Source organism: Scyliorhinus torazame, chromosome 5 (genome assembly GCF_047496885.1).
Source record: "Scyliorhinus torazame isolate Kashiwa2021f chromosome 5, sScyTor2.1, whole genome shotgun sequence".
Lineage (NCBI taxonomy): Eukaryota > Metazoa > Chordata > Chondrichthyes > Carcharhiniformes > Scyliorhinidae > Scyliorhinus > Scyliorhinus torazame.
This window is the reverse complement of record NC_092711.1, coordinates 69,514,619-69,530,031: the sequence shown is the minus strand read 5'-3', so window position 1 is coordinate 69,530,031 and position 15,413 is coordinate 69,514,619. Positions and strand designations below refer to the sequence as shown.

The 15,413-nt window shown below is 47.0% G+C and overlaps 2 long non-coding RNA genes across 3 annotated transcripts; one reads left to right on the top strand and one right to left on the bottom strand.

Moving 5' to 3' along the window:
• Positions 1 to 2,167: 2,167 nt before the first annotated feature.
• LOC140418311 (uncharacterized) lies at positions 2,168 to 6,746 on the bottom strand. 2 transcript variants are annotated; one of them, XR_011944926.1, is made up of 3 exons: positions 6,524 to 6,746; positions 4,978 to 5,093; positions 2,168 to 3,490 (listed from the first exon to the last, which is right to left on the bottom strand). It is a non-coding gene; the product is annotated as an uncharacterized lncRNA (long non-coding RNA). The 2 variants fall into 2 exon arrangements; XR_011944927.1 differs by having other exon boundaries at positions 6,536 to 6,745.
• On the top strand, positions 6,515 to 9,746 carry LOC140418312 (uncharacterized). Its single transcript, XR_011944928.1, has 2 exons — positions 6,515 to 6,607; positions 8,628 to 9,746. It is a non-coding gene; the product is annotated as an uncharacterized lncRNA (long non-coding RNA).
• The last annotated feature ends 5,667 nt before the right edge of the window (positions 9,747 to 15,413 follow it).

Here is a 15,413-nt window from a genome sequence, read left to right as displayed (position 1 = left end):
CTGGTTTCTAATGAAGAAATCCGATCACTGTGATCAGATAAGACAATTTCCATTGTGGTAATCTGACGGGGCCTAGTTTTGAGCCCATTTAAATTGGATATCTTAAATTAAAGAATTGAACGCTTTAAATTAAACTACAGTCCAAATGTGGAAACCTCCTTCCTCCAGATCATTAGTGGAAAAGTGAACAATTGCAGCCAAGAACTGATCCACTCGTTAAATCTTTCCACTCTGAAAAGGACCCATTTATTCCAACTCTCTGTTTTCTATGTGACTGCAGTTACAATGAACATTCATCTTCTGAAAGCCCTTGTGTGGCCGGTGACAATGTGCGGCTGTGAAAGCTGCACCATCAAGAAGAGCGACGAGGCTAGAAAAAAAGTGTTTGAAATGAAAGGACTCAGACGGATATTCCGTGTGTCACGGGTGGCAAAGTGGAGGAATGAGGGGTGCTGGAGAAAGCTGGTGTTCAGAGGAACCTGTTTGAGGCAGTGATATCGAGGAAGATAACGTATTTTGGACATGTGTTGTGAATAGGAAGGGAGTGGTGTTATATTACTTGGGAGTAATATATGTTACTCATTTGTTTATGCCGAGTTTAACTTAACTTTGATGATGAATACTCAAAGTCTTCCAGTGATAACAAATTATTTATTGAGTAGCTAACCAATTTACTTGATTCTTCAATACTTTTACTAGTTGTCAAATTAAACAAGATAAAATTAGATTAACTATGAATATTATCCTATACACTGAGTTTACTATACTTCTGTTCTCTAGCTACAACACACCCGAAGAGAACAGGAAAACAGATTGAGCTTGTTTATGTACTCCCTGTTAGTGTTGCCCTCTAGTGATCATCTAACTATACAGACTGCACATTAACCCTTCATGTATTTACATATACAGAGATCACTACAAGTGGTTGAAAAAAGAGGTACTGCCAGGCAAAACAGCTGGAAATTGTGCACAATGATGCTCTCAGATCGCATGGACGGATAATATCAGAATGTGGACTGGCCTCTCAATGGTACAGGCAGTAAGAGCAGTAGAGAATTCAGTGGAGAAAGATTGTCCAGAGTGCGGTCAACACTCGGAACGACAAGATACATGTAGTGGTGGGAAAAAGATTATTTACTTGGGGGTAGAGTATTAGATTGGATTGAGGATTGGCTGAAAGCAGAGGTTGGGGTAAATGGTTCCTTCTCTAGCTGGTGAACTGTAACTAGCGGGGTGCTACAGGGTTCAGTCCTCAGACCTCAACTATTTACAATCTATATAAATGATCTGCAAGCGGGGAGAGAGTTTAACATAGCAAAATTTGCAGATGACAGTAGAATAAGTCGGAAAACAGACAGTGAAGAGGAGATCAAGATTTACAGACAGATATAGGTAGTCTAGGAGATTGAACCAAAATTTGGCAGTTGGAGTTTAATGTAGACAAGTGTGAGGTTATCCGTTTAGGCCAAAAAAATAGAAAGGACAATTATCTAAATGGAAAGCAGATTAAAGATGTGTTGGACAGAGGGATCTGGGTGTCTTTTTTCATGAATCGCAGAAAGTCGGTCTGCAGATACAGCATGTAATTAAAAAGGCAAATGGAATGTTTGTGTTTATTGCAAAAGGACTGGAGTATAAAAGTAGAGAAATGTTGTTGCAATTGTATAGGGTGTTAGTGAGACCACATCAGGAGTATTGTGTCCAGTTTTGGTCTCCTGATTTGAGGAAGGATGCGGTGGCTTTGGAGGCAGTTCAGAGGAGGTTCACCAGATTGATTCCCGGAATGAAAGGGTTGAGAGATTAAGCAGTTTAGGCGAATACAAGCCAGATGTTGAGAAGGATGAGGGGGGAAATGATCAGGTGTATAAAATACTAAATGGGATTGATAAAGTAAACGTAGACCAAATGTTCCCCCTTGTGGGGCAATCGAGGACGAGAGGTGATAGATTTCGAACTGAAACGAGGAGGAACTACTTCTCACAGAGGGTGGTGAATTTGTGGAACTCGTTGCCCCATAGTGCAGTGATGTGGAGATGCTGGCGTTGGACTGGGGTGAGCACAGTACGAAGTCTTACAACACCAGGTTAAAGTCCAACAGGTTTGTTTCGATGTCACTAGCTTTCGGAGCGCTGCTCCTTCCTCAGGTGCATTCACCTGAGGAAGGAGCAGCGCTCCGAAAGCTAGTGACATCGAAACGAACCTGTTGGACTTTAACCTGGTGTTGTAAGACTTCGTACCATAGTGCAGTGGAATTGGAGTCATTAAATGCTTTCAAGAAGATAAATATATTTCTGATATACAAAACAGATTAAAGGGATAAAGGGAATAGATGGGAGGTGGATTTGAGACCAGGAACAGATCAGCCGTGTTCTGATTGAACAGCGGAGCAGGCTCGAAGGGCCGAATTGTCTACTTCTGCTCCAAATTCCTATATTCCTGCGTACTATCCAGGATAAAATTAATGTATCACATCTGCTTCTGTGGATCATTTCAGTGGAAAAGTGCTCTCGCTGAAAGAGTATCAGCCCACTGGAGTGAACATTGGAAGACTGGCCAGCCCACAGAGAAACCTTCTGATCGCCCACTTCACCCACTGTTAGAATGACCGTGGTTCAGTCCTGAATGTGATCAAGAGCAGCAAATATCAGCAGAATCCAACCGCTGTAATTACTTGTGAACTCGCTGGTGTTTCTGCAGGTAGGATGTACTGCTGAATCCTTTCCCACACGTGGAGCAGGTAAACGGCTTCTCCTTAGTGTGAACTCGCTGGTGTCTCAGCAGGTTAGATGAATTAACAAATCCCTTCCCACATACAGAGCAGGTGAATGGTCTCTCCCCAGTGTGAACTCGCTGGTGTGTTACCAAGTTGGATGAATTAATAAATCCCTTCCCACACACAGAGCAGGTGAATGGTCTCTCCGCGGTGTGAACCCGCTGGTGTGTCAGCAGGTTAGATGAATTAATAAATCCCTTCTCACACACTGAGCAGGTAAACGGCTTCTCCCCAGAGTGAATTCGCTGATGCGTTACCAAGTTGGATGAATTAATAAATCTCTTCCCGCACACTTTGCAGGTGAATGGCTTCTCTGCGGTGTGAACCCGCTGGTGTGTGAGCAGGTTGGATGAATCTATGAATCCTTGCCTACACACCGAGCAGGTGAATGGCGTCTCCCCGGTGCGAACTCGCTGGTGTGTCAGCAGGTTGTATGAAGTAAATCCCTTCCCACACTGAGAGCAAATGAACAGTCTTTCCCTGGTGTGAATGTGTCGATGAGTTTCCAACGCAGACAGGAAAATGAATTCCTTCCCACAATCCCCACATTTCCACGGTTTCCCCATGGTGCGGCTGTCCTATGTCGGTGATTTTCCAGTCACATTGATGATAAAATGGCCAATGGTATTCCCCGTCCTGATGAATCGAGTGACTGTCAGATCTCGATGTGAAGTTTCGTTTGAGATTTCTTGCTGCAAATCCTCCCCTTTGAACATCCTGTTAAAGGAGTTTACAAATGTCATCACTGTCAGTACAGCTCAGAAATTCAGAACAGACAATTCTAGTTGCTCGTTCCCCAAAAGCTGTAAATTTTCACGTACGCATCTGTACAAACAAAAAACACTCTCTCCTATCTCGCCCCATCCATTCTCACTCCATATACACACTCCTTATTCTCCTGAAGGTGCTAATTCATGCTGATTGACAGATCGACACTCAGCATTTCCTGATCTTGACCGAGAGATCGTGATATTCCAAGAAATAGGAGCAGGAGACAGTCATTCAGCCCATCAAGTCTGCTCCATCATTTAATAAGATCATGGCTGGTCTGATATAATCTCAAATCTTCAATTACAGGGAATAAATATGGAGCAGAATTTAATGGTTAATCAGTTGATGAACAGAAGAGAAATTATGTCTAGAACATAGAACATTACAGCGCAGTACAGGCCCTTTGGCCCTCGATGTTGCACCGACCTGTGAAACCACTCTAAAGCCCATCTACACTATTCCCTTATCGTCCATATGTCTATCCAATGACCATTTGAATGCCCTTAGTGTTGGCGAGTCCACTACTGTTGCAGGCAGGGCATTCCACGCCCTTACTACTCTCTGAGTAAAGAACCTATCTCTGACATCTGTCCTATATCTATCTCCCCTCAATTTAAAGCTATGTCCCCTCGTGCTAGACATCACCATCCGAGGAAAAAGGCTCTCACTGTCCACCCTATCTAATCCTCATCATCTTGTATGCCTCAATTAAGTCAACTCTTAACCTTCTTCTCTCTAATGAAAACAGCCTCAAGTCCCTCAGCCTTCCCTCATAAGATCTTCCCTCCATACCAGGCAACATTCTGGTAAATCTCCTCTGCACCCTTTCCAACATCCTTCCTATAATGCGGCGACCAGAATTGCACGCAATACTCCAAATGCGGCCGCACCAGAGTTTTGTACAGCTGCAACATGACCTCATGACTCCGAAACTCAATCCCTCTACCAATAAAAGCTAACACACCGTATGCCTTCTTAACAACCCTATCAACCTGGGTGGCAACTTTCAGGGATCTATGTACATGGACACCGAGATCTCTCTGCTCATCCACACTACCAAGAATCTTACCATTAGCCCAGTGCTCTGTCTTCCTGTTATTCCTTCCAAAATGAATCACCTCACACTTTTCTGCATTAAACTCCATTTGCCACCTCTCAGCCCAGCGCTGCAGCTTATCTATGTCCCTCTGTAACTTGTAACATCCTTCCGCACTGTCCACAGACTTTAGTGTCATCTGCAAATTTACTCACCCATCTGGTGCAAGAAAAACAATTCCTGACCACGGCAAGATAACGATGGTAAATCAGCAGCACATAGCCGAGGGATGGGCAGCAGTGAAAACATAATTCAGAGACATTGGATAACAAAGCACAGATAATAAAGCACAACACTGAAAACTCTAAATTATAGGTGAATGCTCAATAATACTCACCTCTGGAATAATTTCACTGTTTTCAAATTTAAAACCTCTTATGGAGTCTGCAGCTGGAAAGATATCAGAAGCACTGGAATCAGTGAAAAATCACAGTCTTCCAATCTTCTAACTCCCTGTAAAATGAGATTACAAGAGTCACGTGTCAATTGTCGTCAGAGATTACCATTTTTTCTTTCTCTCAGATTGTTGTGTGTAAATCCTCCCGTTCTAGCTCCCTGTAAAAGTAGTTTCCAAAGTCCATGATATAAATTCCTAACACACTCTCCCCATTTCCTGGCGTAGGATTACTTAAGATGGGATATACTTACATTGGAAGCAGTTCAGACATGGTTCACTCAGCTGATTACTGGCATGAAGGGGTTTGTTTTATGAGGAAAGGTTGCACAGGGTGCGTGTATACTGACTGGATTTTAGATCATAAAATTTACAATGCAGAAGGAGGCCATTCGGCCCATTGAGTCTGCACCGGCCCTTGGAAAGAGCACCCCACTTAAGCCCACACCTGCACCCTATCCCCACAACCTCACCCAACCTTTTTGGATACTAAGTGCAATTTATCATGGCCAATCCACATCTTTGGACTGTGGGAGGAAATCAGAGCACACAGAGGAAACCCACGCAGACATGGGGAGAACATGCAGACTCTGCACAGTGACCCACACCTGGGACCCTGGAGCTGTGCTACCATGCTGCCAATAAATAAGAGGTAATCTTAAAGGAGCAGAAATGATTCTGAGAGTACTTGACAGGTGCTGGAAGGATGTTTCTCCTCAACAGGGAATCTCGAACTACAAGGCCAGTTTAAAAATGAGTGTCTAAGACAGAGATGAGAAGAAATAGCTTCTCTCAAGAGGGCCAGTAGCCAGTGGCACTCTCTCCCTAGTGAGCAGTGGAGGCGGGGCCATTGAATTTATTCAAGGCTGTTTTACCGACTGAGGAGTAAAAAGTTAGGGATGTTGGTTGTCTGAAGGAAAATGGAGTTAAGACAATGATCAAATGAGCCACGAGTTTATTAAATGGCAGAGCAGCCTCTTCCTGCTCCTAATTCTGATAATCTTATTCTTATGTTATTGGGATGGCCGCACATGTGCTTTGCAGCCCCTTCCCCCCTCTCACATCCCTTTGAGATCGCTGCACTCATTTAATTCCAGCCACTTGAGAATTCCTGATTTTAATCTCTCCACCATTGCCAAGGCCTCAATTTCTGGAATTTCCTCCTTAAAACTCTCCGACTCACTTCCCTCCATTAAGATTCTCTTTAAAAGCTAATATATCCTCATGTGGCTCAGTGTCAATTTTGTCATTTTGTAATGTTTAAATGAAAGTCTTAAAAGTTTTATTCTGTTCATGTCATAATATAAATTCGAATTATTGTCACTGCCCTGGACAAATATTCTGCCCCATAAATAGGAATTTGTAACTCAGAGTGAAGCAGTTTGCTGGACATTCTGTTATGGAAAAACGTTGCCCCCAACAATGATGGCGACCAAGCCTGCGCTCTGCTGCTCGTGCCCCGATAAAGATGGTGGGTGCGCATGCGCACCTCTCTCAGTACCAAATAAAGATGGCGGCTGCATAGTCTCGGCTGTAACAAAGCTGCGGCCTCCGCTCAGATCCCCAGGCACCGGTAGGTTATTTTTCCGGATTTTCGATGTGAATAACATGTTCACGAAGCGTGTCTAACGACCCGACTGATTCATCTCTCCCTCCGTCCCGCCATTCCCACCTTCACGGATTGTGGATCCGAGAACGAACGTTTTTCTGCGTCGCCATTAATCTCACTGCGCATGCTTCACTCAGCCCAGTGCCGCCTCCTTATTCACGCTGATTCGTTGGAGGACCAGTTACTCCCGACCGGTCCTCCGGACCCGCCCCCTCTCCTCCTATTGGTCCGGTGCTGCCGTCAATCGTTGCCCGGCCATTGTGAGGTGCCTGGTGAGAGGTCAGGGTTTAGAATACCGAGTGTGGAACACTGAATATTCTGCACTCTCCCGGTCCCGAGGTAAGTTATTTATACTGACTGTCCCGGAGCTGCTCCTCCCCGGATTCGCACCAACCCCGCTCCCTGCCGACTAGGCCGTGAATCCCCGAGGTAAGTTATTTATACTGACTGTCCCGAAGCTGCTCCTCCCCGGATTCGCACCAACCCCGCTCCCTGCCGACTAGGCCGTGAATCCCCGAGGTAAGTTATTTATACTGACTGTCCCGAAGCTGCTCCTCCCCGGATTCGCACCAACCCCGCTCCCTGCCGACTAGACTTTCAGTGAATTCAAATTTTACCTTCTGCGTTGATGAGATTCACACCTGGGTCTCTGGAAAATCATTATGACAGTCAAAAAGATTGTTTTGACCATTTCTCTTAAGCGGATATAAAAATATTGAAAATGGGATAAAGGTTGATTGTCTGACAGTCAAACACTGTCCTGTAAGGGAATGAGTCCTTTTGCTTCCCAATTGGCCGAGGAAGGCAGTGTGTCTTACCATAGAATTTACAGTGCAGAAGGAGGCCATTCGACCCATCGAGACTGCACCGGCTCTTGGAAAGAGCACCCTACCCAAGCCCACCCCCCCCCCACCCTATCCCCATAACCCAGTAACCCCACCCAACACTAATGGGAATTTTGGACACTAAGGGCAATTTAGCATGGCCAATCCACCTAACCTGCACATCTTTGGACTGTGGGAGGAAACCGGAGCACCCGGAGGAAACCCACGCACACACTGGGAGAACGTGCAGACTACACACAGACAGTGACCCAAGCCAGAATTGAACCTGGGACCCTGGACCTGTGAAGCAATTGTGCGGTCCACAATGCTACCGTGCTGCCCATATCAGCAGCATCTGGGTGTGGAAGGTAAAAGGTTTGTCTGTTCTGTTTGTGAGGGGAGATTTCAGGTCTCAGTGTGACTGGAAATGCCCTAAGAATCACAAACCCTGGTTAGACCAAATCGGGAAAACTGTGTTCAGTTCTGGGCAACAAACCTGAGGAAGGATAGAATGGCCTCGGAGGGAGTGTAGCACAGCTTTACCAGAGTGATATCTGAACCCCCCTGGGGTTAAATTACAAAACTAGATTACACAAAAGAGTCAGAGACATGATGGCGCAGAGAATGGCATTCAGCCCATTGAGTCGATGCTAGCTCTCGGGAGCAATCCAGTCAGACCCATTCTCCTACTCTCTCCCTGTATCCTCGCAGGTTTATTTCCCTCAAATGTCTATCCAATTTCCATGGGCTGCATGGTGGCACAGTGGTGAGCACTGCTGCCTCACGGCACTGGGCTTCTCAGCTTCGATCCCAGCCCAGAGTCAATGTCCCTGTGGAGTTTGCACATTCTCCCCGTGTCTGTGAGCGTCTCACCCCCACAACCCAAAGATGTGCAGGGTAGGTGGATTGGCCACGCGAAATTGCCCCTTAATTGGGGAAAAAAGAATTGGGTACTTTAAATTTATTTTAAAAATATTTCTATCCAATTTCCTTTTGAAATCAAATTATTCAAACACCCTCGTAGGCAGCGAGTTTCAGGTCATTGCTGCTCGCTGTAGAAAAACATAATCTCATATCTCCTGTACCTTTTGCATACAAACTTTGTGTTTTTGTGGGTGTTCTCTCCATCCCTATTTTCTGTTTTAAATCCGTTTCACAAGGTGTTCAAAGGAGAGGCTTCAAAGTCCGGAAACTCAAACCAAGCATCACATCAGGATCGGACAGTGTCCTCAATTTATCATATCCTGAATATCAACGTACTTTGAACATGGAAGGAAAAAGCATCGTTCACAGTGGGGAGAAACCGTACACGTGTTGTGTGTGTGGAAGAGGATTCAGTCAAACATCAGGCCTCACAAGCCACAAATGCAGTCACACTGAGGAGAAACCTTGGAAATGTGCGGACTGTGGGAAAGGATTCACTTACCCATCCTACCTGGAAACTCATTGACGCAGAAACACTGGAGAGAGACCATTCACCTGCTCCAAGTGTGGGATAGGATTTATTCGGTCAGCGGCCCTGCAGAACCACCAGCGAGTTCACTCCAGGGAGAGACCATTCACCTGCTCAGAGTGTGGGAAAGTATTTACTGTTTCAGACCACCTGCTGAGACACCAAAAAGTTCACACTGATGAGAGACTGTTTCATTGTCCAGACTGTGGGAAGTGCTATAAAGATTCTGGGTGTCAGATTCGCCATCAACGTGTTCACACTGATGAGAGACCGTTCAGGTGCACACAGTGTGGGACTGGATTCAGTCGAGCATATTACCTCACTGAACATCAGCGAATTCACACTGGGGAGAGGCCATTCACCTGCTCCAAGTGTGCGAAGGGATTCACTCGATCATTTGACCTGCAGAACCACCAGCGAATTCACACTGGAGAGAGGCCATTTGTTTGCACCATGTGTGGAAAAGGATTCATTCACTCATCCGCACTGCAGAACCACCAGCGTGTTCATACTGGGGGGGAGACCGTTCACCTGCTCCAAGTGTGGGAAAGGATTCACGCGGTCATCCCACCCGCAGAGGCACCGGCGAATTCACACTGGGGAGAGGCCATTCGTCTGCATCGTGTGGAAAGGGATTCACCACTTCATCCTCCCTGCTGAGACATCAACGAGGCCACAAGTAACGGCAGTGATTGGATTTTGCTGTTCCTCACATTCAGGACTGAACCATGTTCATTTGGGTCTCTTTCTGCTGATAACAAACTCCAGCCCATTTACAGGGGCTAATATTCTGGCTAAAAGTCAAATAAATTAGATTTATGTTAAATGTGCAGTGTTGAAACTTTTTAATATCTCTGACACAAGTTAGTTCCTTTTGAAGTACTCTCGCTCTCACATTCTCTTCCATCCTCACCAACAAGAATTGTGAGGAGCGCTGGGCAGCACGGTGGCCTAGTGCTTAGCACAGCTGCCCCACGGCGCTGAGGTCCCAGGTTCGATCCCAGCTCTGGGTCACTGTCCGTGTGGAGTTTGCACATTCTCCCCGTGTCTGCGTGTGTTTCGCCCCCACAATCCAAAGATGTGCAGGTTAGGTGGATTGGCCACACTAAATTTCCCCTTAAGTGGAAAAGATAATTGGGTACTTTAAATTTTAAAAAATCCGAGTAAATCCGATCAGTTGCCTCTGCTGCTTCCCTCCCTTCCACGATCCCACCGGACCAAACTGTCTCTACATTTCATCCTTTTGACTTCTGGTGGCGGCCATGGAGTCGGAGGTCGCGCATTTGGTAACTCCCGCTCGTGACGGACCTTTTGGACTTTTCTCCTGATTTTCCGGAATTTTATTAGAAACATCGGTGGAGAGTGAGACAGTGAGGAGAAATCCCCCACTGGTATATGGAGCCATGGACCAGAAGTGGTTGTATAAGAAGAATTAGTTGAGCAGCGAAGGTGACTGTAGAACCTGCAGCACGGGAAAGCATGGCGGAGGCGCAGGATCCCAGTTTGGTGGCACTGGTCACCACTGAGGGCCAGGAACTTTACTTTGAATCGCCAGACGAAGCGATGGACTTTATCAAAGACAAAAGGCTGGCAGGGGTTTGAGGACATGGGGTGGACAGCACGGTAGCAATGTGGATAGCACAATTGCTTCACAGCTCCAGGGTCCCAGGTTCGATTCCGGCTTGGGTCACTGTCTGTGCGGAGTCTGCACATCCTCCCAGTGTGTGCGTGGGTTTTCTCCGGGTGCTCCGGTTTCCTCCCACGTCCAAAGATGTGCTAGTTAGGTGGATTGGTCATGACAAATTGTCCTTAGTGTCCAAAATTGTCCTTAGTGTTGGGTGGGGTTACTGGGTTATGGGGATAGGGTGGAGGTGTTGACCTTGGGTAGGTGCTCTTTCCAAGAGCCGGTGCAGTCTCGATGGGCCGAATGGCCTCCTTCTGCACTGTAAATTCTATGATAATCTATGACATTGAACCTCGGGGGAGGGTATTGCGGTATCGATTCTGTTTAAGTGTTCTTAGTTTTTATCTGTATATGCATTGCTCCCTGTAACTTTTTTAGGCCGTTGCTCAGATTTGTAAGTTAACTTTGTTTCAGTGGGTGGAGGGATTTTTTCGACTTTTTTGGGCACTGTGATGTTTTGAATATGTATGTTTGAGTGGAGGGAGGGGGGGGGGATAGGATGTCTGGCACCATGGGCGGGGATTACCAGGATAGTTAGGTGGGCCTCCTGACTAGGCTGATCACATGGAACGTTAGATTGAGGAAAGGATGGGACGGCCAAGTATTTCATTCAGGGCTGGACTCTAAGACCAGGGGGATCGCCATCCTGATCAACAAACGGGTGGCATTTGAGGCAGGGAGAATAGTGGTGGACGTGGGGGCCAGGTACACCCTGGTGAGTGGGAAGCTTGAGGGGATGCTGGTGCTACTTGTTAATATATATGAACCAAACAAGGACGATGTGGAATTCATGAGGCGGGTGTTAGGTCAGATCCCGGACTGAGAGTCGCATAAGCTGGTCATGGGGGAGACTTCAATATGGTCATTGACCCAAGGTTGGACCGGTCGAGTTCATGGACAGGGAGGGAGTCCTTCGCAGTAGCGAAGGAACTAAAGGGATTCATGGAGCAGATGCGGGGGGGGGGGGGGGAGGGAGGTAAACCCATGGAGGTTCAGACGGCCAAGAGTGAAGGAGTTTTCTTTTTTCTCTCGTGTGCACAAAGCATGCTCCCGGATCAATTTTTTTTTTCTGAGCAGGGTTCTACGGGCGGGGGTGGTTGATACCGAATATTCGGCGATTGCTCTATTGGACCATGCCCCACATTGGGTGGATTTACGGGTGGGCAAGGAGAGAGGGCAGCGCCCGCAATGGAGGTTGGATGTGGGACTGTTAGCAGATGAGGGGGTGAGCGGGCGGGTGAGGGAGTCCATCCAGAACTATTTGGAAATAAATGACACTGGGGAAGTCTCTGTAGAAGCCAGGTATTTCAAATACAACTAGTATAGGTAAAAGATAGCTGTTTAAGCATAAATGTTGAGCCCCAGTTTTAAATACCCATTTATACAGCATAATTCACTTTTACTGAATTCCGTTGTTCTGGCAAATGCATATTTTCAAAGACAGTGTGACATTAAAACAGCACAGTTGCAAGATAATTTGACACTGCTTGTGCTAATTGCCAAGGCCAAGGGATTGAATACACAGCAACATGAAGGCACCATTGTTCACAATGCAGATAACAGCTAGGTCAGAAAAGCTGATGTTGCACATTGAAGATGGACGGCTTGCCATCAAATCAAATGTGTTTGAGTCTAACCCAAACCAATTAGGATTATATTGGGGTGGGATTAGATGACTTAAGACAGATATGAAAGTGTATAACTGAAAATTTTCCGCCCGCCATTTTAGTGTGTTGTCTGTGGTGTATTGTCTTTGGGTGTGTGTTGAGGAGATGTCTTTGTGCTGTCTTTCTGTTAGTTTAGTCAGTTTTGTCCTTTATAGTCTCCATTTTAGAGATGTCTTTTGGGGGTTCTGTCAGTCTAACAGTCTGTGTCAGTGATGTTAGTCCACTTTTGACTTTGAGTTTGAGTTTAGCTGAAGATTAGCTTTCTCTCTCTCTCCATGTTTCATTGCCAGACTTTGACCTTTTAAAAGTTACTTTCGAGCTGTCTGCCTAAGCAAAGAAAGATAATGTCTGTAATTCTCTGAAAGCTTCGAATTGTCTACGAATTGCCTTTTAAATGACTTTCAAATTGTAATCAAGCGACTACAAATAAAACAATTCTTTTTGGCACCTGAGGAGTTTATACTGCAAATTTCTGCTGAGTTCCAGTATTCGCAAAGTGCTACTGATAACCGAATAGCAGAGATGATATAAATTCCTTCAACTATACACAGTCGAATAATACAAGGAATCGAACTACTTAACCCAGTCTACAAATAGTACAAATCTTACAACTTGTCATATTGCGCCAGGACTTGATTCATCAACTAAGCTTCCCCCAAACTTGGCGTAGTTCGACAGGTTAAGATCCCATAAATTATAAGATTCCTTCAGTCTCGGCAGCAACGGTTTGGGAAGCGCTGAAGGCAGTGGTTCGGGTGGAGTTAATCTTGATATGGGCTCAGAGGGAGAAGGTGGAGCGAGCAGAGATGGATAGGTTGGTTGGGGAAATACTCCAGGTGGACAGGAGATATTCGGAGGCCCCGGACATGGGGTTATTGAAGGAGCGGCAGAGGCTGCGGATGGAGTTTGGGCTGTTATCTACAGGGAAGGCAGTGGAGCAACATGAGGGGGGCGGTATATGAGTATGGTGAGAAGGCCAGTACGATGCTAGCGCATGAGTTGAGGAAAAGGGAGGTGGCCAGGGAGATGGGAAGCGTTGAAGGACAGAGATGGGAACGCGGTCTTGCACCCAGCAGGGGTGAACGGGGTGTTTAAGGAGTTTTATCGCAGGCTATATGAGCCGGAATTCCCAACTGGGGTAGAGGGGATGAGGCAGTTCCTGGGTGAGTTGAAGTTCCCGAAGTTGGAGGAAAGACTGGTGGAGGGGTTGGAAGCCCCAATTGGAATTGAAGAAATAGTGGAGGGGCTGGAGGCCAGTTATTGGGTAAGGCCCCGGGACCGGACGGCTACCCAGTGGAATTTTATCAGAAGTTCTCGGAGATGCTGGGCCTGCTGCTGGTGAGGGCATTTAATGAGGCAAGGGAGCGGGGTGCCCTTCCCCCAACCATGTCACAGGCCTCCATCCTGAAGCGGGAGAAGGACCCAGAGCTATGAGGGTCATATAGGCCAATCTCCCTATTGAATGTGGATGCCAAACTGTTGGCCAGAATATTGGCCTCCGGAGGTGATCGGGGAAGACCAGACGGGGTTTGTAAAGGGCAGGCAACTTACGGCCAATGTCAGAAGGCTCTTAAACGTTATGATGCCCTCAGAGGTGGGCGGGGGGGGGGGGGGCGCGGGTTGATGGAGGTGGTGGTTGCGATGGACACGGAGAAGGCCTTTGATCGGGTGGAGTGGAATTATTTGTGGGAGGTGTTGGGAAGGTTTGGGCAGGGCTTCATTGATTGGGTTCGGCTGCTGTACCAGGCACCAGTAGCAAGCGTACGAACGAATCAGCTGATGTTAGGTTATTTTAAGCTGCACCGAGAGAGGAGGCAATGGTGTTCCCTCTCCCCGCTGTTGTTTGCTGTGGCCATAGAGCCATTGACGATGGCTTTAAAGAGCATCTAGGAATTGGAAAGTGTTGGTTCAGTGGGGGAGAGGAACACAGGGTCCCGCTTTACGCTGACGACCCGCTCCTGTGTATTTCCGACCCGTTAGGGGGATGGGGGAGATTATGTGGATCCTCGGGGAATTCGGCCAGTTTTCAGGGTATAAATCGAATATGGGGAAAAATTAGATGTTCGCGATCCAGACGAGGGGGCCGGAGAGGAGACTGGGAGAGCTGCCGTTTAGAATGGTTGGGGGGTGGGGGGAAGCTTACGTTATTTGGGAATCCAGATGGCACGGGAATGGGAGACATTACATAAGTTAAATCTGACCCGGCTAGTAGAGGACATGAAGGAGGACTTTAGAAGGTGGGACATGCTCCCGCTGTCACTGGCGGGGAGGGTGCACACTGTGAAAATGACCGTTCTCCCGAGATTTCTGTTTGTTTTCCAGTGCCTTCCCTTCTTTATCCCAAAGGCCTTTTTTAAATCGGTAAACAAGGCGATTTCGGGTTTTGTGTGGGCGGATAAAACCCCGCGAGTGAAGAAAGTGTTGCTGGAGCGTAGTCGAGGGAAGGGTGTGTTGGCGCTGCCGAACGTTTGCAACTATTACTGGGTGGCAAATATAGCCATGGTTAGGAAGTGGGTAGTGGGGGGGGATCGGTGTGAGAGTGAGGTAGCATTGTGTAAGGACTCAAGTCTGTTAACGGCACCTCTGCCGTTCTCGGCTGCCCGGTAATCGACAAGCCGGGTGGTGGTGACGGCCCTGATAGTCTAGGGGCACTGGAGGAAGCACATGAGAGTGGAGGGTGCATCGGTCTGGGCCCCGATTTGTAACAACCATCGGTTTGTACCGGGAAGGCTGGATGGGGAGTTCCAGAGGTGGCAGAGAGCAGGGATCGAGAGGATGGGAGCTTCCCCTGTCTGAAGGATATAGAGGAGAAATTTGAATTGCCAGCAGGAAATGGATTCAGGTATCTTCAGGTACGGAATTTTTTGTGAAGGCAGGTTTCAACCTTTCCGCTCCTACCACCACGGGGGATACAGGACAAGGTAGTTTCGAGAACGGGGGTGAGAGAGGGAAAGGTATCGGATATCTGCAAAGAATTCATGGAGTCAGAGGTAACTCAGATAGAGCTATGGGGAGAGATAGAGGCAGATCTGTGGGCGAATGCCTTGAGCAGAGTCAATACGTCCTCACCATGTGCCAGGCTCAGCCTGATACAATTTAAGGTCATTCATTGGGGGCACATTTTATTTTTTAATTTTAGAGT